Genomic DNA, 27023 nt, shown 5'->3' with positions numbered 1-27023 from the left:
CCAGTTTTTTGAAAAGATCAACAAAATAGATAGACTGCTTAGCCAGACTAATAAAAAAGAAAATAGAGAAGAATCTAATAGATGCAATAAAAAATGATAAAGGGGATATCACCACCAATTCCAAGAAGTATAAACTACCATCAGAGATTGCTACAAACACCTCTATGCACATAAACCAGTAGATCTAGAAAAAATGGATACATTCCTGGACACTTTCACCCTCCCAAGACTAAACCAGGCAGAAGTTGAATCCCTGAATAGACCAATAATAACATCTGAAGTTGAGGCAGCAATGTATAGCCTACCAACCAAAAAATGTCCAGGTCCAGACGAGTTCAAAGCTGAATTCTACCAGAGGTACAAAGAGGAACTGGTATCATTCCTTGTGAAACTACCCCAAACAATACAAAAAGGGAATCCTCCATAACTCATTTTATGAGACCAACATCATGCTGATACCAAAACCTGGCAGAGATACAACTAAAAAAGAAAATTTCAGGCCAATATCCATGATGAATATTGAAGCAAAAATTTTTAATAAATACTGGCAAACAAACCAACAGCAAATCAAAAAGCTTATTCATCACGATCAGTCAGCTTCATCCCTGGGATGCAAGACTGCTTTAACATACACAAATCTATAAACATAATCCATCACATAAACAATCAAAGACAAAAACCCCATGTTTATCTCAATAAATGCAGAGAAGGCCTTCAACAAAATTCAGTCCTTTATGCTAAAAACTCTCTATAAAGTAGGTATCGATAGAACATATCTCAAAATAATAAAAGCTATTTATGACAGATTCACAGCCAATATCATACTGAATGGGCAAAAACTGGGAGCATTCAGTTTGAAAACTGGCAAAAGACAAGGGTGTCCTCTCCTACTCCTACTCAACATAGTGTTGGAAGTTCTGGCCAGAGCAATCAGGCAAGACAAAGAAATAAAGGGTATTCAATTAGGAAAAGAGGACATCAAATTATCTCTTTGTAGATGATGTGACTGTATATTTAGAAGACCCCATTGTCTCAGCTCAAAATTCCCTTAAGCTGATAAGCAACTTCAGCAAAGTCTCAGGATACATAATCAAGTGCAAAAATCACAAGCATTCCTATGCACCAATAACAGACAAACAGAGAGACACATCATTAGTGAACTATTCACAGTTGTTACAAGGGAATAAAATACTGAGGAATGCATCTAACAAGGAATGTGAAGGACCTCTTCAAGCAAAACTGCTATCCACTACTCGAGGATATAAGAGAGGACACAAACATATGGAAAAACATTCCGTGCTCATGGTTAGGAGGAATCAATATCGTGAAAATGGCCGTACTGCCCAAAGTAATTTATAGATTCAATACTATCTTCATCAAGCTACCATTGACCTTCTTTACAGAACTGGAAAAAAACACCTTAAACTTTATATGGAACCAAAAAAGAGCCTGCATAGCCAAGACAATCTTAGGAAAAAAGAGCAAAGCTGGAGGCATCACACTACCTGACTTCAAACTGTACTACAAGGCTACAGTAATCAAAACAGCATGATACTGGTACCAAAACAGACATATAGACCAATGGAAAAGAACAGAGGACTCAGAAATAATGTCACAGGTCTACAGCCATCTGATCTTTGACAAACCTTACAAAAGCTAGCAATGGGGAAAGGATTTCCTATTTAATAAATGATGTTCGGAAAACTGGCTAGCCAGATGCATTAAGGTGAAACTGGACCCCTTCCTCACACCTTATACAAAAATTACTCCAGATGGCTTAAAGATTTAAACATAAGACCTAACAACGTAAAAACACTAGAAGAAATCTTAGGCAATACCATTCAGAACATAGACATAGGCAAGAACTTCGTAACTAAAACACCAAAAGCAATGGCAAAAACAGACAAAATTGACAAATCAGATCTAATTAAACTTAAGAGCTTCTGCAGACCAGAGCTTCTTTCTTTTTTAAAAATTATTTTTATTTTATTTTATTTTTACTAAGGATCATCTTGCTCTAAGCAGAAATATATCTTAATTTTAAAAATTGGAATTCCAAGTAAAGATTCAAAATATTAATTTTACAGAAGTGCAGTGAGATACAAGAGAATTCTAAAAAACAGTTCAAAGAAATCAGGAAAGCAATTCAGGATATAAATGAGAAGTTTATTTTAAAAAATATATTTTTAATGGAAACCAAATAGAAAGTCTGGATCTGAAGAATTCGTTTAAGGAAATACAAGATATATTTGAAAGCTCCAAAAATAGACTAGATCAGGTAGAAGAAACAGTTTCAGTACTTAAAGACAGCTCTTTTGAAATAACCCAGTCAGACAAATGTAAAGAAGAAAAAAGAATGAACAATGTGAACAAAGCCTTCATGACATTTGGAACAACATAAAGCAGCCACATATTTGAATGATCGATATCGCTGAGGACAAAAAGACAAAGAATTAAGAAAACCTATTTAACAAAATAATAGATGAAAACTTCCTAATGTTAGCAAGAGATTTACACATACAAATACAAGAAGCTTAGCTGTTGCCAAGAATATGCAATGCAAAAATGTCTTCTCCACAGTATATTATACTCAGACTGCCTAAAGTCAAAGATAGGAATTTCTGAAAACAACAAGAGAAAAATATGTCTACACACATGTAAATGAATTCAATCAAACTAACAGCAGATTTCTCAGCACAAATCTCAAGCCAGAAAAAAATAGAATGATATATTCAAAGGGCTGAAAGAAAAATATAAACTGTCAGTCAAGAATATTAGATCCAGCAAAATTATTTTTTATAAATGAGGAAAAAATAATTTCCCAGACAAGCAATTGCTGAGGGAATTCATTGTCACCGGACTGTATCTACAATAAATAATCAAGGGAGACCTAAATTTGGAAGTGAAAAACCAACATTTACCAACCTTAAGATACAGGAAAATATAAAACTCACTCATAAATCAACACGCAACTGAGGACAGCCACCAAAACGCCAAGAACCACCATTCTACTCTCTCCTTCTTTGACATCAGTTCTTTTTGAGTCCACATATACACTATTTGTCTTTCTGTTTTTGGCTTATTTAACTTAATATTCACTTTACATTCTTCAGGTTCATCCATAAGTTCATCCAGGTTCATCACAAGTAACGTGATTTATTTTTTGTAATGATGTTCCATTGTGTATATATACTATGTTTTCTTTATTCACTTATTAATTGACACTTAGGTTGATTCCTTGTCTGATCTATTTTAAATAACATTGCAATAAACACGGAAGTGCAGATATCTCTTTGGTATACTGATTTCTTATTCTTTGGATCTATACCCTATAGTGGAACTGCTGGATCATATGACAGTTCTATTTTTAATTATTTTTTTCAATTTAAAAAATTGTTTATAATCAACACTTAGTAATAGTGCATATTTGTGGTGGCATATGTAATGTTTCAATACATTATATGTATACATGTGTAATGATCAAACCAGGGTAGTTTGCATTTCCATCACCTCAAACCTTTATTACTTCTTTTTTGTGATAAATTTTAAGATCTTTATTTTTAATTTTTTGATAACTCATTCTCTTTTCCATAATGATTGTTCTAACTTACATTTCTATCAACAGTGTGCAAAGGTTTCTTTTTCTCCACGTCTTTGACAATAATTATCTTTCGTCTTTTTGTTAATAGAATTTGAGCAGATGTTAGCTGATATTTTATTGTGGTTTTAATGTGCATTTCCCTGATGATTAGTGTGGTTGAGCATTTCAAAATATACTCATTAGTCATTGTATGTCTTCTTTTGAGAAATGTCTATTTGGGTATTTTGCCCATTTTTTTTTTGATAACATTATGTTTCCTTTTTATCAAGTTGTTTAACTCCTTATATATTTTGGGTATTACCTCTTATCAAATGTACAGTTTGCAAATATTTTTTGGCATTCTGTAGGTCCTCTCCATTCTGTTGATTTTTTTCTTTGCTATGCATAATCTTTTTCATTTTATATAAATCCATTTGTCTGTGTTTGAATTTATTTTCTGTGCCTTTAGGATCATATTAAAAAGTCATTGCCCAGACTAATGTCAATGAGCTTTACCCCTGTGTTTTCTTCTTACAGTTTTATAATTTTGGGTTTTACATTTGTGCCTTGAGTCCATTTTAATTGATTTTTACATATGGTGTGAAATAAAAGTTTAATTTTATTCTTCTGAATGTAAATATTTAATTTTGCCAATATCATTTATTGAAAAGACTGTTCTTTCTCCATTGTGTCTTATTTGCTACTTTGTTGAGTATTAGTTGTCTGTAAATATTTATATTTATTTCTAAGCTCTCTGTTCTATTCCATTGGTCTATGTGTTTGTTTTTATACCAGTTCCATGCTGTTTTGGTTACCATAATTATGTAATATATTTTGTAGCCACGGAGTATTCAGCTTTGTTCTTTTTGCTTAAGGTTGCTTTGGCTTATATGGGGTATTTTCTGGTTCTTCATACATTTTAGGATTCTTTTTCTATTTTTATAAAGAATGTCATTGGTATGTGGATAAAAATTGCATTGACTCTTGTATTAGTCTATTAAGATAAAGATACTACTATAAAGATACTACTTGAAACTGGGTAATTTATAAATAAAAGATATTTCATTGACTTACAGTGTTGCATGGCTGCGATGCCTCAGGAAACTTACAATCATGGCAGAAGGGGAAGCAGGCACCCTCTTCATAAGGTGGCAGGAGAGACAAGAGCAAATGGGAAAGAGGTCCTTAAAAGCCATCAGATCTCAAGAGACCACACTCATTATCATGAGAACAGCATGAAGAAAATTGCCTCTATGATCCAGATCCCTCCTTTGACACATTGGGATTATAAAGATTACAATTCAAGATGAGATTTGGGTGGGGACAGAGCCAAACCATATCAAATTTTAAGATCACTTTGGGTAGTATGGACATTTTAGTAATAATTTTTCAAATCCATGAACATGGGTTATCTTTCCATTTATTTGTGTCTATTTCAATTTCTTTTATTATGTTCAATAGGTTTCAGTGTAAAGATCTTTTAGCTCTTTGGCTAAATTTATCCTAAGTATTTATTAATTTTTTGTAGCTACTTAAAACTATTTTTGTAATTTTTTTTTTCAGTTTGCTGTTAGTGTATTGAAACTCTACTGCTTTTGCATGGTTTTTTTGGTAATCTTGAAACTTTACTGAATTCACTTATTAGTTCTAAAAATTTTATTTATTTATTTATTTGGAGACAGAGTCTTGCTGGGATAAAAGTGTGTGCCACCACTCTGGACTAATTTTTTATTTTTTGTAGAGATGAGGTCTCATTATGTTGCTCAGCCTTCTGAGATTTTTTTTTTTGGAGTCTGGGTTTTATATATAAGATCATGTCATCTGCATAAGGATAATCCAACTTCTTTCTTTCTGATTTGAATGTCTTTTATTTTATTCTCTTGCCTAATTGCTCAGGCTAGGACCTCCAGTACTATACTAAATAGAAGTAGTGAGACTGGGCTTCCTTGCCTTGTTTCAAATCTTAAAGGAAAAACTTTCAATATTTGCACATTGACTGTAATATTAACTGTGGATTTGTCACATATGACCTTTATTGTGTTGAGGTACATTCATTCTATACCTAATATGTTAACAACTTTTATCATGAAAGGATTTTGAATCTTGTTAAATGCTTCTCTGCATCCATTGAAATGATCATGTAGTTTTTGTACTTTATTCTATCAATAAGTTGTATTACATTTTTTGATTTTTGTATGTTGAACCATCCTTGCATCTCAGGGAAAAATCCCCAAATCCCACTTGGTCATGATCTTTTTTGTTTTATTTTTTTGGAGACAGGATGCTGCTCTGTTGCCCAGGATGGAATGTAGTGGTGCAATAATGGCTCTTTGCAGCCTCAACTATCATGGCTCATTGAACCTCAACTTCACAGGTTCAAGTGGTCCTCCTACCTCAACCTCTCACAGTGCTGGGATTACAGGTATAAGCCACCACATCTGGACATGAATGAACTTATTATTTGCTGTTGAATTTGGTTTGCTAACATTTTGTTGATGATTTTTACATTTATGTTTATCAGGGACACTGACATGTAGTCTTCCTTTTTGTAACATCTTTGTTTGGCTTTGGTGTGAAGGTGATGCTGGCCTCTTAATAATTAGTTTGAAACTATTCTTTTCTGTTCAATATTTTGGAAAAGTTTGAGACAAATTAGTATTTATTCCTTAAGAGTTTGATAGAATACAGCAGTGAAACAATTAGATCTTAGGCTTTTCTTTGATGGGAAACTTTTTAAAATTACTGTTTTAATATCCTTACTCATTGTTGATCTGTTAAGATTTTCTATTTCTTCGTGTTTTAGGCTTGGTAGGTCGTATGTTTCAATAAATTTTTATCTATTTCAGGTTTTCTAATTTGTTTACATATAATTGTTATAAATATCTCATGATCCTTTGTATTTCTGTTGTATCAATTGTATTGTCTCTTTTTTTTAATTCTAATTTTGTTTTCCTTTTTTTCTTAGTTTAGCAAAAGTTTTATCAATTTTATCTTTTCAAAAATCCAATTCTTAATTTTGTTGATCTTTTCTCTTGTTTTTCTATTTTCTATTTTATTTATTTCTGCTGTGATCTTTATTATTTCCCTCCTGCTCATAATTTTGGGCTTAGTCTGCTCGTTTTTCTAGTTGCTTTACATGCAACAATTGGTTATTTGAGACCTTTCTTCTATTTTGTTATAGGCATGTATTACAATAAACTTTCTTAGTGGTGCTTTTGCTGTATTTTTCGTATCTGGATATTCTGTTTCTATTTGTGTTTGTCTCAAAATACTTTTTGTTTCTCTTTTATTTTTTTTATTGACTCTGTATTAGTCCATTCTCATGCTGCTATGAAGAATTTATAAAGTAATTTATAAAGAAAAGAGATTAAATTTACTCAAAGTTTTGTATGGCTGGAAAAGCCTAAGGCCACCTGCAATTATGGCAGAAGGCACATTTTCACAGGAAAGCAGGAGAGAGTTTGAGTATGGAACAAAGGGGGAAGCTTCTTAGAAAATCATCAGACCTTGAGAGAACTCACTCACTTTTATGAGAACAGCAGGGTGGAGGAACTACCCCAATGATTCAGTTATCTCCACCTGGTCCCGCCTTTGACATGTGGGAATTATTGCAATTCAAGGTGAGATTTGGGTTGGGACACAGGGCCAAACCATGTTATTTTGCTCCTGACCTTCCCAAGTCTCATGTTCTCACATTTCAAAACACAATCATGTTTTTTCAACAGTCCCCCAAAGTCCTAACTCATTACAGCATTAACTTGAAAGTCCAAGTTCAGTTTCATGTGAGATAAGGCAAGTCTTTTCTGCCTATGAGTCTGTTAGTTAAAAAGCAAGTTACTTTCTACCTAGATACAATGGGGGGTACAGGCCTTGGGTAAATATACTCACTCCAAATAGAAGAGAATATCAGTCCCATCCATACGTGGGAAAATCAAAGAAAAAAAAAAGGAGAGGGTGAGAGATGAATGAAGGTTGACAACTATTCTCCTTTATAAAGAGAAAACGCTGCTTCCTCAATGTCACTTAAGAATATGAACAGGCAGGAGGAAAGTAATTGTCCATATTTGCCTTATATATGGCATTGGGTAATTAAATGCCAATTGCGCTATTTAGGAATGGCTTGCTAAAACATTGAAAAAATGAAAGACTTCATCCTTGTCATAGACTGCCACTTCAGTGGAACATTCAGTGCACATGATTGGGTGACAGATTTCTCCCACATCTGTCTCTGCCTTCTAGGCAGCATCTTCCTGGTTAGACCTCATCTTCTTATGTCCCCACCTTTTCTTCCTGTTCTCTAAGGCGATTTATCTTAGAACGTCCTCTTTGTTAATAGAAGAATTCATCACGAACATTGCTTTATATTGAGTTTTGTATGATTCATGCCTTTGGCAATCAAGGCACAGTGTGGTCATGCAGGTAGGACAATTCAAGACAGCGTCCCTATTTGGAACAGGCTGTTGTTGACGTGACCTCTGTTGTCCCAAACCATGGTAACCCCTTCTCTGTGCATCAACTCAGGCCTGATCTCTGTTGTCTTTTTCAAGATCATATAGTAATTCATCCTTTGCTGGAATCTTGTGATCTTTCTTCTTTTTTTTCTTGGTCATCTGTACTGCTTTGTCTTCATCCTCAGAATCAGAATCAAAATATATATCATCATAGTATCTTGCTGAAGCTGTTGCAACTTTTCCATTTCCTGAGAAAGATCCAGTTCCTGGAGAGGATAACTTGTCCTCCATTGTTTTCATAGAATTTAATTCAGCTTCCATTTCCTTTTCAAATTCATCTTCACTAGATGATTCACTTTCTCCAGTAAAATATTTCACTGATGAGTTTTTGTTTTTGATCAGGAGTTCCATGTAAAAGCACATCCACTTCATCTTCAGAGCTACTCAAAGCCAGCTCCTCATCACTGGGCTCTTCAATCGCGTAGGGGTCGTCGCCATCCAGAAACTGGCTCATGGTGGCCTGCAGCGGCCTACACCATCCACTGCGATCTGCAGCGGCTCTGTTTACTCTTTAGTTTGTTTTTTTTTTTTTTTAATTTTATCTCTTTTAGGAATATTTTCTCTTTTTTTTATTATATTTTAAGTTCTAGGGTACATGTGCAGATCTTTCACGATTGTTACATAGGTATATACATGCCATAGCTGTTTGCAGCCTGCATCCCCCCATCACCTACATTAGGTATTTCTCCTAATGTATCCTTCCCCAATCTCCCCACCCCTGCTATCCCTCCCCTAGCCCCCCACCACCCAACAGACCCCAGTATGTGATGCTTCCCTCCCTGTGCCCATGAATTCTTTGTTCAACACCCACCTGTGATTGAGAACATGTGGTGTTGGGTTTTCTGTTCTTGTGTTAGTTTGCTGGGAATGATGGTTTCCACATTGATCCATGTCCCTACAAAGGACATGAATTCATCCTTTTTTATGGCTTCATAGTATTCCGTGGAATATATGTGCCACATTTTCTTTGTCCAGTCTATCATTGATGGGCATTTGTGTTGGTGCCAAGTCTTTACTATTGTGAACAGTGCTGCAATGATCATATGTGTGCATGTGTCTTTATAATAGAACAATTTATAATCATTTGGGTATATACCCAGTAATGGGAAGGCTAGGTCAAATGGAATTTCTGTTTCTAGATCCCTGAGGAGTTGCCACACTGTCTTCCACAATGGCTGAACTAATTGACACTCCCACCAGCAGTGTAAAAGTGTTCTTATTTCTCCACATCCTCTCCAGCATCTGTTGTCTCCTCAGTTTTTATTGATTGCAATGACCAGTGATGATGAGCATTTTTTCATATGTTTGTTGGCCACATAAATGTCTTCTTTTGAAAAGTGCCTGTCTGTTTATATCCTTTGCCCACTTTTTGTTGGGGTTGTTTGTTTATTCCTTGTAAATTTGTTTTAATTCTTTGTAGATTCTAGATATTAGCCCTTGGTCAGATGGGTAGCTTGCAAAAGGTTTTTTCCCATTCTGTTGGTTGAGGGTTCACTCTAATGATTGTTCTTTTTCTGTGCTGAAGCTCTTAAGTTTAATTAGATCTCATTTGTCAATTTTGTCTGTTGTTGCCATTGCTTTTGGTGCTTTAGTCGTGAAGTCCTTGTGTATGCCTATGTCTTGAATAATATTGCCTAGGTGTAAGGTGTGAGGAAGGGGTCCAGTTTCAGCTTTCTGCATATGGATAGCCAGTTTTCCCAACACCATTTATTAAACAGGGAATCCTTTCCCCATTGCTAGTTTTTGTCAGGTTTGTCAAAGATCAGATAGTTGTAGATGTGTGATGTTACTTCTGAGGCCTCTATTCTGTTCCATTGGTCTACATCTCCACTTTGGTACCAGTACCATGCTGTTTTGATGACTATAGCCTTGTCGTATAGTTTGAAGTCAGGTAGCATGATGCTTCCAGCTTTGTTCTTTTTTTTCTAGGATTGTCTTGGCTATGTGGGCTCTTTTTTGGTTCCATATGAAGTTTAAGGTGTTTTTTTTTTTTTTTCAGTTCTGTGAAGAAGGTTAATGATAGCTTGATGGAATAGCATCAAACCTACATATTACTTTGGGCAGTATGGCCATTTTCACAATATTGATTCTTCCTAACCATGAGCATAAAATGTTTTTCCACCTGTTTCTGTCCTCTCTTATTTTCTTGAGCAGTGGTTTGTAGTTCTCCTTGAAGAGGTCCTTCATGTCCTTTGTTAGCTGTATTCTAGGTATTTTATTCTCTTTGTAGAAATTGTGAATGGGAGTTCACTCATGATTTGGTTCTCTGTCTTTTATTTGTGCATAGGAATGCTTGTGATTTTTGTACATTGATTTTGTATCTTGAGACTTTGCTGAAGTTGCTTATCAGTTTAAGGGGATTTTGGGCTCAGATGATGGGGTCTTCTAAATATACAATCATGTCATCTGCAAGTAGAGACAATTTGACTTCCTCTTTTTCTATGTGAATACTCTTTATTTCTTTTTCCTGCCTAATTGCTCTGGCTAGAACTTCCAATACTATGTTGAATAGGAATGGTGAGAGAGGGCACCCTTGTCTTGTACCAGTTTTCTAGGGAATGTTTTCAGTTTTTGCCCATTCAGCATGATATTGGCTATGGGTTTGTCATAAATAACTTTTATTATTTTGAGATAAGTTCCATTGATACCTAGTTTATTGAGAGTTTTTAGCATAAAGGGCTGTTGAATTTTGTCTTGTCGAAGGCCTGCTCTGCATCTATTGAGATAATCATGTGGTTTTTGTCTTTGGTTCTGTTTATGTGATGGATTACGTTTATAGATTTGCATATGTTGAACCAGACTTGCATCCTCAGGATGAAGCCTACTTGATCGTGATGGATAAGCATTTTGATGTGCTGTTGGATTTGGTTTGCCAGTGTTATATTGATGATTTTTGCATCAATGTTATTCATAGATATTGGTTTGAAATTTTCTTTTTTAGTTGTGTCTCTGCCAGTTTTTGGTATCAGGATGATGTTAGTCTCATAAAATGAGTTAGGGAGGATTCCTTCTCTTTCTATTGTTTGGAATAGTTTCAGAAGGTATGGTACCAGCTCCTCTTTGTATATCTGGTAGAATTGGGCTGTGAATCCATCTGGACCTGGACTTTTTTTTGGTTGGTAGGCTATTAATTGCTGCCTCAACTTCAGATATTGTTATTGATCTATTCAGGGATTCAACTTCTTCCTGGTTTAGTCTTGGGAGGGTGCTACTGTCCAGGAATTTATCCATTTCTTCTAGATTTACTGGTTTAGGTGTAGAGGTGTTTGTAGTAATCTCTCATGGTAGTTTGTATTTCTGTGGGAATGGTGGTGATATCCCCTTTATCATTTTTTATTGCATCTACTTGATTCTTCTAATTTTTTCCTTTTTATTTGTCTGGCTGTAGTCTATCTATTTTGTTGATCTTTTCATAAAACTAGCTTCTGTATTTATTGATTTTTTTTAAAGATTTTTTTTTTTCTGTGTCTCTGTCTCCTTTAGTTCTGCTCTGATCTTAGTTATTTCTTGTCTTCTGCTAGCGTTTGAATTTGTTTGATCTTGCTGCTCTAGTTCTTTTAATTTTGATGATAGGTGTCAATTTTAGATCTTTCCTTGCTTCTCATGTGGGCATTTAGTGCTATAAATTTCCCTCTGGACACTGCTTTAAATGTGTCCCAGAGATTCTGGTGTGTTGTGTCTTCATTCTCATTGGTTTCGAAGAACACCTTTATTTCTGCCTTCATTTCATTATTTATCCAGTAGTTATTGAGGAGCAGGTTGTTTAGTTTCCATGTAGTTGTACAGTTTTGAGTGAGTTTCTTAATTCTAAATTCTAATTTGATTGCACTGTCATCTGAGAGACTGGTTGTTATGGTTTTTGTCCTTTTGCATCTTCTGTAAGATAGCTATTTTGAATTCCTTGTCAGACATCTCATATATCTACATTTCTTTAAGGTCAATCACTGGCAACTTAATCTATTTGTTTGGCATTGTTATGTATCCCTGATTGTTCTTGATCCTTGTATATAGATGTCTGTGCTTTTGAAGAAGTAAGTACTGATTCTAGTTGTCACAGACTGACTTTGTCTGGGAAAGTCCTACAGTGGGCATAGCACTGGGATGGGTCAGAAGCCCAGGGCATTTGTAGCTGGTGTACTGCTATCAGAAGCCTGGGGCTTACTATTGCAGGCATGCGCTGGAGGATGCAAGAATTGCAGGGCAGGTGCAACCTGTGTGGCATTGGGGTATACCAGAAGCCTGGATCCTCTGGGGGGGTACCTGCCATTGAGACCTGTCTGAAGGCGACTGGTGGGAAGTGGGCTCAAGATTGAGTCTTCCACTCAAACCTGAAACCTGAGGATGTGTAGTTCTGCCTCACACCAAGTTGGGTCAGTAGAGGCCTGGTCTATGGATACTACCTTGGAATATGGGTCTATGGGGGTCTGTCTAGAGCCAGGTTTTACTATGGTGGACCCAGTGTTGGAGTCCAAGGCAAAGTCCTGTGCTCACTTTCCTTTCTCCCAAGCAGATGGTATCTCTCTTTCCACTGAATTGCCTGGGATTGGGGAAGGGGCAATGAGGGTAGTGTAAAACTGGCTTTCTTCCACCTTTCAAGGGCTCTTTTCTTATTATTCTGCTACAGTCAGGTAACATGGTCTCTCATTTGGCTTCCTTTCTCTCGAGAGAAAGCATTTTCATGAATGGATATTTGTTATTCGTTCAACTGATGTTGATATTTCTGTGGTGGTACAGTCACTAGAAATTCCTACTCTGCTGTCTTACTCCACTGTTCCATTAGGTTGGAGCAAAAGTAATTGCAGTTTTTGCCATTGAAAGTAATGGTAAAAAAACAGTTACTTTTTCCCCAACCTAATCGTTCGATTATTTTAGTTTAAATTTTCTGACTGGCTAGCTTCAATTTACTCTACTTCTACAAAGAGCCATTTGGAGAGTTAGTCCTCCCTTTTGTTTAGCTCATGTGTTTCTGGAGGTGTGGGGGCTAGAGCATATGACTCAGATCTAAGTCGTTCTGCACATGGCATTGCTCCATCCACTGTAATTCACTTAGAACTGGAAACCTGACTAAATGAAGTCAATAAAATGACTCAATACTTTACTAACATCTTGTTGGCTCAAAATGAGAGAAAATATAAGTTTAAAATTGTGGCAACCATCTTTCCAGTATAAAGAGAGATCCTATATGGGAATAAAGTCAGGACAGAGTAGGCATATTATAGGAGTAGGAAATTGGGTTGTGTAATTCACATCCAAAAGTACTGAATATTAAATGCATGTAATAAAGACATCTCCCAAACAGGTTTTGTGTGGGTGACAATGCTGTTTTATTTCTCACTTGGGTGCAAGCGGGCCGAGTCCGAGAAAGGACAAGGGAGTAAGGGTGGGAATTGATTTTATAGGTTGGGGTAATTTTGAGGGGTGGGGTATCGTAAAGTAAGATCAGTTACAGTGGTGGGGGTTAGGGGCAAGGAGTATACATGACCACAAATTCAGTTACAATAGCAGGTTGGGTAAAGCAGAAGAGCAGTTAAGATGGCAGGATGGGGCAAGGAGCATTCGCATTATCATAAGAACAGTTAAGATGGCAGGGTGGGGTGAGAGGCCTGTCTGGGGAAACTCCGTTGGGCGATTAGGGACAATGGTGAATGCAGGTGGAGGGTGGCAGACAATTAGCCGAGGCAGGCAGGACTTCAGACTTTCTGGTTCTAGGCTTGCATATGGAGACCTGACAGGTTGCAGTGATATTGTTTGAAGGCCTGGTCAAACTGTATGTGAAAAGACAGTAGCGTAAGTTAAAGTAGAAGCAACCTGAGTCACAACTGAGTGGTCTGCCATCTTTTGAACAAGAGCTAGACTTTGTAAGTAGTCTGGCCAGCTCGAGAGGTCACATGAAGAGCAATGCAGGCTACTCAATTCCAGTCTTGGAAGTTGGCAGTTTTTATTAAGTGTAAGCAAAACAACTGCTTAAACTGTTCTCTGTTTCAGGAATTATTTAAGCAGCATGTCCTGTGGCCATGTTAAACAAGACCACAAGATGAGAAACCTTGTTTTGAATTCAACATTTAGAACATATAATAAGGTCAAACGACAATGAGAAAGTTTTAAACCAGATCCATTTTGTTTAAAAACAGAGATTAGATAATATTGTTCTGGTATAAGGGCTTTCTTCCTTCCTTTTCTTTCTTTCTTTCCTTTTTTTTTCTTTCTTTCTCTCTCTCTTCCTCTCTCACCCTCCCTTTCTTCCTGTTGTCCTTCCTTCCTTCCTTCCGTCCTTCCTTCCTCCCTTCCCTCCCTTCCTTCCTCTCTCTCTCCTTCCTTCCCTCCCTCCCTTTCTCTCTCCTTCCTTCCTTTCCTTCTTTCTTTCTTTCTCCCCTCCCTCCCTTCCTTTCTTCTTTTTCTTTCTTTTTTTTTTGTGTTTTTTTTTGTTTTGTTTTTTTGAGATGGAGTCTCACTCTGTCACCCAGGCTGTAGTGCAGTGGTGTGATCTAGGCTCACTGCAACCTCCACCTCCCTGGTACAAGCGATTCTGCCTCAGCCTCCACAATAGCTTGGCCTATAGGCACCCACCACCATGACTGTCTAATTTTTATATTTTCAGTAGAGACAGTGTTTTACCATGTTGGCCAGGCTGGTAACCCCTGACCTCAGCTGATCCATCCACCTCAGCCTCCCTAAGTGCTGGGATTACAGTCATGAGCCACTGCAACCAGCCTCCTTTCTACCTGTAATTTGAAGTCTAAGAAACTGTAACTATAGTAGCAGGGTAGAAAAAGACAAATTATCTGCCCTAAGCTAGTGTTTGACTCAAGCAATATTAGAAGTGGGAAACTTAGCAAGAGATATGACTGGTAGTTAGAAAAATCATATTCTAGCTTCTCAAGCCCCTCCTACATTCTTCCAATTAAGCAAGAGCTATGACTGATAGTTAGGCAAATCATATCCTAGCTTCTCAAGCCTCTCCTACATTCTTCCAATTAAGCAAGAGCTGTGATTAGTAGTTAGGAAAATCATATTCTAGCTTCTCAAGTCCCTCCCACATTCTTCTAATTAAGTAGTCATTGTCTGACAATGGGATGAATTACTCCCATTGAGAAAATAGTCCTGTGGCACAGATACAAAGAAAAAGGAAATTCAGCTCAGGGCTAAAGAAATTGGCAGTTCATTGTTGATGTACTAGTTTCTTAGGATGGCTGTAACAAAGTACCACAAATTTAGATGGCTTTGAAAAACAGAAATTTATTAACTCACAGTTCTGGAGTCTAGAAGTCTGAAATAACATGCCAGCAGAGTTGCTTCTTTCTGGAAGCTGCCGAGAGAGAATCTGTTCCATGTCTCTCTCCTTACTCTGAAAGTTGTTGGCAATCCTTTGAGTTGTAGACACATCACTTTAATCATTCACATGCTGTCTCTCTCTGTGTCTGTGTGTTTCTGTTCCTGTTATAAGGACACAGTCATAATAGATTAAGAGCCCACCCTATTCCCATGCGATATCATCTTAAGTAATTATTTGCAGCTACCCTATTTCCAAATTAGGCCACATTCTTGAGGTGCTGAGAGTTAGGGGAGGCACGATTAAAAGTATTGAAGTAGCCATGGCCAACTTCTTGAAGACAAAAAAATCTACGCATGTTGTCCAGACTGAAATACTCTGATTCTTCATGATAGTTCCCTTTGTTTCCTACCCCATGAGATAGAGAAAATGCAAATAGGTTAAAAATATACCAAGAGTTCAAGTAAGTTTTACCGTTAGAGAAATCTCAAGCCTTACAGAAAAGGGGCTAAATTTACTCAAGCCTTTAAATAATCCTCACGCTTTAGAACCTGAGGTTAAATGAAGTACACCGATAATGAATTACAAGATGTACTTCAGATATGGTCATAGACAAGAATTGTGTAAACTCAATAGATGGAATTGTTAATGCTGGGGCACATGAATTATAGATCTTACCTGGTATCAAACTTTATTAACTATTTAAAAGTTACTTATAAGGTCTATTGCCGAGTTAAATGAGGAAATGAGGCCGGAATAAGAAAAGTAAAAGCCAATTTATTCAGCTCCCGGGTGAGGTTCCACGGTCCCAGGGAAAGGGGCCAGGAAAGTCGGGCTTCTTTTCTCAGGGCCTGGGGTTTTATAGGGAGGGGAGGTAGTTGATTGGCTGCTGGAGAAACAAAGCGGAGGTGGTCTCATTGGTTATGGAGGGACGGGGCACAGACGAGGTGAGCCGCCATTGGTAGCAAGGAGGGGCTTTTGGTAAGTGGGCTGGTTGAGAACGTATGGGGCAAGCTGCCATAGGGCAGGTCTTGGCGGGATTTTTAAATTTTGGCAGGGCCAAGTGCATAGTTTGCTGATGAGTGTAGGACTAAGATCGGAATGCGAAGATGCGTGTGGGGAGCCAGCATGGAGAGGCCAGATGCTGAGTAATGCGATTGGAATGATGAGGTAGTTTTCAGGCACGGAGGAATGGGTGTGTCCATTTAGCCCCCCGCGAGGCAACCGGCCTTACATTACTCACAAACAGCAGGTAGGTAAAGTTCATAGATTTTTAGGTTTGCCTACAATAAGAAAAATAGGCCAGAAATATCCTACTTTGTAGACAGGAAATCCTGGTGTACAAGAAGATCTGGTAGAAGTCATTCTTGCCCTCTGTTATCTCCATCAGGGAAAAAGTGGTCCACTAAACTGCCATTAACCATTTCCTTCTCAGCAACAGAAGTCCTTAGAGAGCAGAACTATATTTCACTCCTAGGTCAAGGAGTCCTTGCTTTCCCTGTCATGTAAGATATTATATGAATTATGTACCAGCAACCACTTCATGTTGTTTACCTTCCCAAAATAGCAGCTTAAAAATGTGTATTGAATGTTTTCGGATACATTAAACACAGTATATAGCATTAGTTCTCTAGAAGAGGAGTTAGAGATGGATCTGACTGAGAGGACTGTACCTCAAATAGCTATTTTGAACCCAGAACTCTGTGCAGTTAATGAATGAAGATTTTATTTCTCATTATTTCTTTGGAAAAGGGAAGGAGGGTGTGTTTTCTGTGGGATGTGACATAAATTTATTATGTAGATAGATATTTTTGAGGGTGTATGAATGGAAGGATGAAGTAGCCAAATTATTGGACATTTCTTTGGTTGGTTGTGCATTGTTCAACATAGATTCACCCTATTTCCAGTATTGTCATTGGGGATAGATTCAGGGATGCTCCATTGATAGAAGTATATGTAATTCATGGTGATAGATACAAATATATTCCAGCCCCTTGGCTAGTCATTTATAGCCAATTTTAGGAATCTAAATGTGACACAATCAATATTAGTAAGATGTTAGGACTGGCCAGGAAAAGTATCTGCTCTTTTACCATTGTATTTAATTAGAGATTATCTAGGTCTAAAGTTAGAGCAGCCTTCTCCAAAGAAAAAAGAAGCAGAATATAATAGTAGAGGAATGTGATAGATGAACAGAAAATTGTCTTTTGAATTGGGTATCCTGTCAAACGGAACTGAATAAAATCTACTAACACATAGTTCTTAAAAATTCATATCCATTTTCAAAGCTTTGTAATCCAAGAAAAACTTTCAAAGCAACATGTTTTTCTGGAGTCCATCTGACATTAATCAAAGACAGTTTAGAATGACAAGATTGCACAATAGGAGGAAATATAAAGGCTTTTATTTTTTTATTTATTTTTTTTTTTGAGATGGAGTCTTGTTCTGTCACCCATGCTGAAGTGCAGTGGCATGATCTCAGCTCACAGCAACCTCCACCTCCTGGGTTCAAGCAATTCTCCTGCCTCAGCCTCCTGAGTAGCTGAAATTACAGGCATGAACCACCATGCCCAGCTAATTTTTGTATTTTTAGTAGAGACAGGGTTTCATCATGTTGGTCAGGCTGGTCTTGAACTCCTGACCTTAAGTGATCCTCTTGCTTTGTCCTCCCAAAATGCTGGGATTACAGGTGTGAGCCATGGCACTCCACATTAGATTTTGTATTCTGTTTTGAATATATAAAAAAAATAAAATATCTGATTGATGTGTTTTTAAAAGTCTACCTGATTCTTGTCCTGGCTGACCTCCTACCTCTCTTCTCACCCGTTTTGCTCCAGCTTAATAGCCTCCTTGCTGAACTCCCACTTCAGGAGAACTTTGCACTTCCCAGCCTTTCTTCTTCAATGCTGTTCTCTCAGGTATCAACATGTTTCTAAACTCATTTAGATTTCTTTTCAAACAAAATCTTACATCCACTGCACTTTAAAAATTTAAGGAAATCATAAGGGTAAAATGCTGAGAAGGAGGTAACAATTGACTATAAATAAGAACATGATACTAGGTGGATACCCAGGTTTTTTTGAAAAACAAATACTAAAAGTGAAAAAGGAAATAGATTAATGGCCATAAAGGCCATGTCTTCAAGTTCAATATATATGGCAGTGCCTTCCTATAATTGATGTACTTAGTGTTCACACATAGGAGGGCAATTGTGGCAGGTTTTAGAGCTTTTAGGAAGTGGAATAAAGGATTATAATTCTGCAAAATATATTTTTAAAGTAATTCTCCCCTCTGTGTGGTGATCTTTTCTTTTTAGGGTGTTTTCTCTATATCATTAATTCATTGTTCTTATCTTTCTTCAAAGATAGCTTGCATATGGATCACATCAAACACTCTTGAGGTCTTTGAAAGTCTTGAACAGCCAAGTATGAGCAAGGTATAGTTCAGAAGACAGGGTTGTTACTTTAAAGCAGGCTTGACATGATGAGACATAGAAGTAGAAGCCTAAGTTTCCATGCAGAGGCCAGTGGGAAAAGAGCTCAAAGGAACCTACTCATACGTATAAGGAGAAAAAGGCAAAGAAGGCCTTGAGACTCTTAGTGTAGTCTGGGTCAAAGATGTACTGGAGTCAGAGATAACTTGACAGTGACTCAGCAAGAACAAATCCAGACCTCTTTATTGTGGCTTGGCAAGTTGACCAAATTAAATGTTTGGTGAAATAGAAAAATTGAGCCAATAAAGTCACAGTTGTTAAATGAAAAAACATTGAGCCACTTATCTGTAGAGTTTATTGCATTTCCCTGTCTCAGAAGATCTGGAACATGAAGATGACTATGCTGTTGCTAACACTAAGAACTATGCTACTCCATATTCCCTTGAATTCTTATAATAAACTTCCATCGCTGAAGGTACATTGGAAGTTGTACATCCATGTTTGTGCATGTGCACTTACATGTGATCTTGAATAGCCTGACTAGGACTCATACTGAAAATGTATTAGTAACGAACAGTTTGTAATGGACTGTTTTATCATAAGGGTAAAACGCTGAGAAGGAGGTAACAATTGACTATAAATAAGAACATGATACTAGGTGGATACCCAGGTTTTTTTGTTTCAGAAACCTAGGTGACAGAATTGTAAGAACTATATTTTTTTCCTCTATAATAACTATATTTATTGTTGAAAGTTTTTTGCTAAATATATTTTTATTAAGAAAATATTTAAATAATAATTACTATTTACTGACCAACAGTATTCAAGGAGCTCGAAGTACATTTTCTCATTTGATTCTCACATCTAAAGAGATATAATTTCCTTTTTCAAAATGACAAAATTGATGTCGAGAGAGTTACAAGAATATATTTAAGAATACAGCTCGTGGCAAATTCAGGATTTGAACTTAAACATAGCTGATTCTGAAGTCTATTCATTCTACTAGCCTGCTCTCCCCCATTATATGTTGTCAGTTTATTGGTGAACCCTCATTGTCTTTAAAGAAATAATTATTTGCATAATAATAACAGTTACCTTATATTGAGTGCCAATTACAAGGTATTATTAGGCTAAGTCCCATCATACTGCCTTTACAGAATTGAAATAGGTATATATAGGAATAATTGCAATAATATCTGAAAGAGTATGTTTATTTAAACAGAATCACTAAGTTTAAACAGTTGAGGTTCACGCTGTGGGAGACATGAGAGAAGTGAGCTTGACTAAGGAAAAGTAGATTTAAGGAATACATTTCATAGTCACTCTTTTCCATGCTCATTGGGTGGAATGACAAATGAAATGACAGAAACTATTTACATTATTTCTCTTTCTTTCTTTAAGCATGCAAATTAATTGAACTATAATATGATTAGAATAGAATGCCAATGTGCTGCACACATGCACAAAATGATTTATTTTATCCTTTTTGCCCTGAATAGAGTCACTTTTTAGTGCAATGTTCACAGTGTTCTTATGTAATGGAATAAGAACAGCCCTTTAAACTTCTTATTTAATACTCAGAGTATCCCTATATGTAAGTAGACACTAGTTCTATTTTACAGGTGAAGAGTTTACCACTTGCCCAAAATGTACACCTGTGCAGTGAACTCTATTTATAAAAGGAGGAAGGTAGATGTGAGTAAATAAGTTCATGAGTCATTTCAGTATCTTCTCCAGTTGTAATGAGTTTCTCTAGCACAATGATTGTGATAGGCTGAATAATGACTCCTAAAAGATGCCCACATACTAATTCCTGGAATCTGTGAATATGTTACCTTGCATCAGCAGTCTCCAACCTCCAGGCCATGGACTAAATTATGGGTTGGGAACCCGTGTAAGAATGGGGCAGCACAGCAGGACGTGAGCAGTGGGAAGTAAGCACAGCTTCATCTATATTTACAGCCACGCCCCATTGCTTGCTTTACCGCCTGAGCTCTGCCTCCTCACAGGTCAGCAGAGGCATTAGATTCTCATAGGTGCGAAAACCCTATTGTGAACTGTGCATGCAAGGGATCTAGGCTGCATGATTCTTATGAGAATATAATGCCTGATGATCTGTCACGGTCTCCCATCACCCCCAGATGGGACCATCTAGTTGCATAAAACAGCTCATGGCTCCCACTGTATCTACATTACGGTGAGTTATATAAGTATTTCATTATACGTTACAGTGTAATAATAATAGAAATAAAGTACACAATAAATGTACTGTGCTTGAGTCATCCGGAAACTATCCCTCCTGACCCCAGTCTGGAAAAATTGTCTTCCATGAAATTGGTTCCTGGTGCCAAAAAGGTTGGGAACCACTGCCTTATACGGCAAAAAGGCCTTTACTGATGTGATTAAGTTAGAAATTGTGAAAATGGAAGATTGTCCTAGATTATCTAGGTGGGCCAAATGTAATCACAAAGATCCTTACGAGAGAGAGAGAGAGAGAGAGAGAGAGAGAGAGAGAGAGAGAGAAAGAGAGAGAGAGAGAGAGAGAGAGAGAGAGAGAGAGAGAGAGAGAAGCAGGAGTGTTAGAAGCAGAAAGGAAACTGACAATGAAAGAGGTTGTTATGTGCTTTTAAGATGGAGGAAGGGGCCATAAGTCAACAAATGCAGTAGTCTTCAGAAGCTGGAAAAGGCAAGGAAACAGATTTTCTCCTAAATCTTCCATTAAAAATGTAGTCCTAGGAATAGACTGATTTTATGTTTCTGATCTGCAGAACTGTTAAGACAATATATTTGTTGTAGGACAACAAATTTGTGAGAATTTGTTACAGCAGCAATAGGAAATTCACAATAATTTTGTCGTATTTACCTAGGGAATAAATAGAACCAGGATTCCAATTCCAGATCTGATTAATTCCAAGTCCATGTCTTTTCAAACAGGAAGCATTTTTCCTGTTTATATTATCAGTCTCTCTTGGGCAGTGCTGTGTAAATATTGACAAATCCAAATTTTCTTTCTTTCTTTTTTTTTTTTTTTTTTTTTTTTTTTTTGAGACGGAGTTTCGCTCTCGTTACCTAGGCTGGAGTGCAATGGCACGATCTCGGCTCACCGCAACCTCCGCCTCCTGGGCTCAGGCAATTCTCCTGCCTCAGCCTCCTAAGTAGCTGGGATTACAGGCACGTGCCACCACGCCCAGCTAGTTTTTTGTATTTTTAGTAGAGACTGGGTTTCACTATGTTGACCAGGATGGTCTCGATCTCTCGACCTCGTGATCCACCCGCCTCGGCCTCCCAAAGTGCTGGGATTACAGGCTGAGCCACCGCGCCCGGCCGACAAATCCAAATTTTCAATTCCTCTTCTAAAAACTATCAGCAAACAGATTTCCTGTGTTGTGTGTCAAGTGATGTCATTCAAGTGTTTTTTTTTTTTTTTTTTTTTTTTTTTTGAGACGGAGTTTCGCCCTTGTTACCCAGGCTGGAGTGCAATGGCGCGATCTCAGCTCACCGCAACCTCCGCCTCCTGGGTTCAAGCAATTCTCCAGCCTCAGCCTCCTGAGTAGCTGGGATTACAGGCACGCGCCACCATGCCCAGCTAATGTTTTGTATTTTTAGTAGAGACAGGGTTTCACCATGTTGACCAGGATGGCCTCGATCTTTTGACCTCGTGATCCACCCGCCTCGGCCTCCCAAAGTGCTGGGATTACAGGCTTGAGCCACCACGCCCGGCTTCAAGTGTTTTTAAAGATTCAACAAAAGGACAAGATTCCAATCTTACAGGGTGTTCAAAGCGTATTAGAATAAGACTATGAAAAACTTAACTGCTGACACTGAAATTAATGCACTTGATATAAAAAATGTATGGGACCAGCCACTAGTAGATGAAAAACTAGATTTAATAACACGTTGCTAAAGGCATGTTGCTATGAGACCAAGGTGTTTTTCAGAATCAAGAAAAAGTAATTGATATTTTAAATACTTTCATCTTGACTACCTGGTTAAATCCTTACTAAGAAGTGATTGTGGGTTTAATTGATTAGAAACTAGTACTGAATTGATTATCCATATACCTTTATATTCTAGCCATTTAAAGGTAAGGAAGAGACTCAAATATTTTTGAGTGATTGAAGCTGTTCTATCACATATCAAAAAGTACTTAAAGTTACAAAGTAAATCTATGACTTGGGTACAAAAATAGACATACTAATCAATGACGATAATTTAAAAAACCCAGAATATACTAATATAAAAATAACCACAGTATCATGCACCGATGCTTATTGTGAGTGAAACATTGTGCTAAGTGCCTTAAATGCACTATCTTATTTAATATAATAATCTAGTAATACTTTCATCTCTGTCAAGGAAGTTAAGTCTTAAGGAGATCAAAGTGATAAAAACAGGTTTTCTATTATGCTAAGTGCAATGAATTTACTCACTTCACTCTACTGACTTTCATAATTTAAAACATGATAAAAGTAGTGTTTTAATTTCATAAAGAAAAGCTAATTTTAAGTAGATGATGTTAGGATGGTTGCTTAAAGCTTTTTGTCACATTATTTATCAAAATTAAGACAAAATCACTACGTTGACAAACATCTTGATGAATGTTACCATATAAAAATTAAAAGTTTGTATTTTAGGAACATTAAAAATAAAATGAAACCCAGAAGAATATTTGAAATATATGTTGCACTTGAAAGTTTACTATCCTAATATTTAAAACATTCTTGCAAATGAAAAAGAAAGAATAATTACTCCAATAGAAGAAATTAATAAACAATGTCCCCAAAGATGTAAAACAAATGACTCATAGTATATAATATGTTTAGTCTCAGGAGTAATCAACAAGTACAACATAAAATTACAATGAGAACTTTCTCACAAATAGTCAAAAATTTAAAAATGGTAGCACCAAATATTGCAGACATGGGAGGAACAAACATTCTCATAAATATTAATTGATATGTAAATGGATACAACCTTTTAAAGGGAATAATAAGAAAATGGAATCATAAGGTTTAAAATATGAAAACTCATTGATCTACAATTCTTTGTGAATTTATTCTAGAAAAATGAAATGTGTAAAAATATGAATACCAAAAACATGATCTCAGCATTGTTTATGATACTGAAAAATTGACAATTATGTGAATTTACTGGAAAGACATTTACAGTATATTATTAGTTGAAAAAGACAAGTTACAAAAAGGTATGCATAAAAAATTCATTAGAAGGCATAACTGCTTATAAATACTATACATATATTATGGGTATGTTTATATTTATCCTAATTAATGAAAAAAGTAAAATATTAATCACTGAGTGAATGGGATGATGGGTGATATTTAGTTTCCATAGTATAACTTATCTATATTCTATAATTTCAAACATAGATTTTTTTGATAAAAAAAAAAGAAGAGCAGGAAAAACTAAAATGAAAAAAAGAAGTTTACACTCATCTACACTCCACATCTGATGATGTATGTACTCACTACCCAGTTTTAAAAACCTCTAATGAGTCATTTTTATTTATTTATGAAAATCCAAACACTTTCTTTTGGCATCCAAAATCATTTCACGTCTGGTCTTACCATACAATATTGACTTCATTATCCACCACTGCTTCCCATGGGCCTTCTAAATACTTCTGGAAAATGCCAAACTCTTTCTCATCTGCTGAAGAATCTCTAGCCTTCTTTCATTGAAAACATCATCTCCTCCCTGAAGACTTTGCAGTTCGCTAAGAAAATCAGTGTTCTCCAAGCTTTGTTCTGAAGCATTTTTCTTTTCTAAAAGAATTTTAGAGATGGGGCTTTCACTGTATTGCCCAGGTTGGTGTTATACTCCTGGGCACAAGCGATCTACCCACCTGGCCTCCAAAAATGCTGAGGTTATAGACGTGAGCCATGGCGCACGGTCCTTGAAGCCTATTTCTAAGTAATTGGCCCATTGTCTTTCTACCTCCTGCGACTGTGGATCACGTCCTTGCATTTATTACAGATAACTACAAGTAACATATATGGCAGCTATGTCTTCCCTATCTCTTAGGAGTTAAAGGATTTGGCACTATGAGAAGCTGCAGGTCAAATGGAATAAAGGAGAGATTAGTAAAAGTTTGCAATAATCAATATAAGATCAGCACAAGTGTAACCAGATATTTCTTGCATGTAATTAGAATGCACTGTAATTAACTATTTGAATGAAGTTCAAAGTAACAATTTAAAGCTCTTTTAAGGCAATAGCTCACAAAACTCTGTGCTAAGAGGAAATGTAACAAAAAATAAATGGATGGAAGGATGGATGGATATCAATGATAGATAATATTGTGTCATTCTCTTTAATTATGGATTACGAGCCTGTGGTCATATACTATTCTGAAAGCATGTTATAAAATTGCCTGTTTCATCCAGGGCACGGTGACTCACACCTGTAATCCCAGCACTTTGGGAGGTTGAGGCAGGCAGATCACTTGAGGCCAGGAGTTTGAGAATAACCTGGCCAACATGGCAAAGCCTTGTCTCTTCTAATAAAGTATTTATTAGAAGTAGGCCCGGGCCGGGCGCAGTGGCTCACGCCTGTAATCCCAGCACTTTGGGAGGCCGAGGCGGGTGGATCACAAGGTCAAGAGATCGAGACCATCCTGGTCAACATGGTGAAACCCCGCCTCTACTAAAAATACAAAAAATTAGCTGGGCGTGGTGGCACGTGCCTATAATCCCAGCTAATCAGGAGGCTGAGGCAGGAGAATTGCCTGAACCCAGGAGGTAGAGGTTGCGGTGAGCCAAGATCACGCCATTGCACTACAGCCTGGGTAACAAGAGCGAAACTCCATCTCAAAAAAAAAAAAAAAAAAAAAAAAAAAAAGGAGTAGGCCCATGCCTGTAATCCCAGCTACTCTGGAGGCTGAGGCATGAGAATCGCTTGAACCAGGGAGGCAGAGGCTGCAGTGAGCCTAGATCATGCCACTGAGCTGCATCCTGGGTGACAGAGCCAGAATGTGTCTCAAAAAAAAAAAAAAAAAAAGCCTCGTTCAAACTCTTTTTCTGAAAATCTTTTGAATGTCTTGGAAATGGCACTTTGTTTTTGAATAACATGCTAACTTGTCAATTGGTAGTAGCTGCTTGGAATTCTGTGTTGACACATCTTCATTCAGGAGAAAGGACTGTGGTCAATTGGCAATTGGAAAGAAATAAAGGTTTGGCAGTATATGTCATCTGAAACACATATATAATGGTAACTTAAGAGTTGGAAGACTGAATACATTTCTTCTTTTGCCTTTTTATTCCTTCATTCCTGTCTCTTCATGCAGGGTCTGTGTTCTTGGAGAGCATCCCAAAATGATGTTTTCCTTCATAGTCAAGTTCTATATAAACTCATGTTGATAAATTAAAACACCTTTAGCCTTTAGCTACTTCAACATAAATAAAAAGATTGGATTATTGTGGTTCATTTTAATGATTCAGTAGGTAAAATCACTTAAAGCAACTCAGTTTGTCCTAGTGACTTAATAAGCAATGTTTCTTGGCTCATGCTATAGTTTGGCTACCAGCTTATACTTATGAGCTGTTTTAAGAGTAAGAAATTTGGGAAGTTATTTGGCTGGGGGTATGCAAAAACAAGATGTCATGCTGGGGCTTGTTAAAAGTTCCTCTGTGACAAATTCAAACATATACAATATTATTAACTGTGTCTTGGCAGCTCATTTTCTTCTTTTATAAACAGTCAAAAAAGCAGCTCTGGTTTATATAATTCCCAGAAAAGAAAAATTGGAACCATTTAGCCTGCTTAATATCAAAATCTACCTGACCCAAAGGAGAATTGGGAGGAATTTCACTGAACACTTTATTTTAGTTACATCACTCATACACAAATTCTTTGACTGCAAATAGAACTTTTTAAGAAGCCCTAAAACAAATTTTTATAACATTCATTTCTTCTATTATTTCTCCCTTTAATCCTGTTTCTCTGATTTCTTTTTTTCTTTCTTTTTTTTTTAATCCTCATTCAGGGATTTCAAGAAATTACTTCCCTGTTCCTTGCTCCTTTCCCTTAACATTTATCTTTTCCAGAAGCTCCTCCATTCTTTTTTATTTTTATTTTTGAGACGGAGTTTTGCTCTCCTTGCTCGGGTTGGAGTGCAATGGCCCAGTCTTGGCTCACTGCAACCTCTACCTCCTGGGTTCAAGCGATTTTCCTGCCTCAGACTCCCGAATAGCTGGGATTACAGGCGTGCAC

The 27023-nt window shown here is 36.9% G+C and overlaps 1 pseudogene; it reads right to left on the bottom strand.

Annotated features, from left to right (window-relative positions):
- Positions 1-7689: 7689 nt before the first annotated feature.
- LOC101046931 (E2F-associated phosphoprotein pseudogene) lies at positions 7690-8545 on the bottom strand (annotated as a pseudogene).
- Between the last annotated feature and the right edge of the window lie 18478 nt (positions 8546-27023).

This window comes from Saimiri boliviensis, chromosome 7 (assembly GCF_048565385.1).
Source record: "Saimiri boliviensis isolate mSaiBol1 chromosome 7, mSaiBol1.pri, whole genome shotgun sequence".
In the NCBI taxonomy this organism is placed as follows: Eukaryota; Metazoa; Chordata; class Mammalia; order Primates; family Cebidae; genus Saimiri; species Saimiri boliviensis.
The sequence above is the reverse complement of the archived record's forward strand: the minus strand, read 5'-3'. Positions and strand labels throughout refer to the sequence as shown.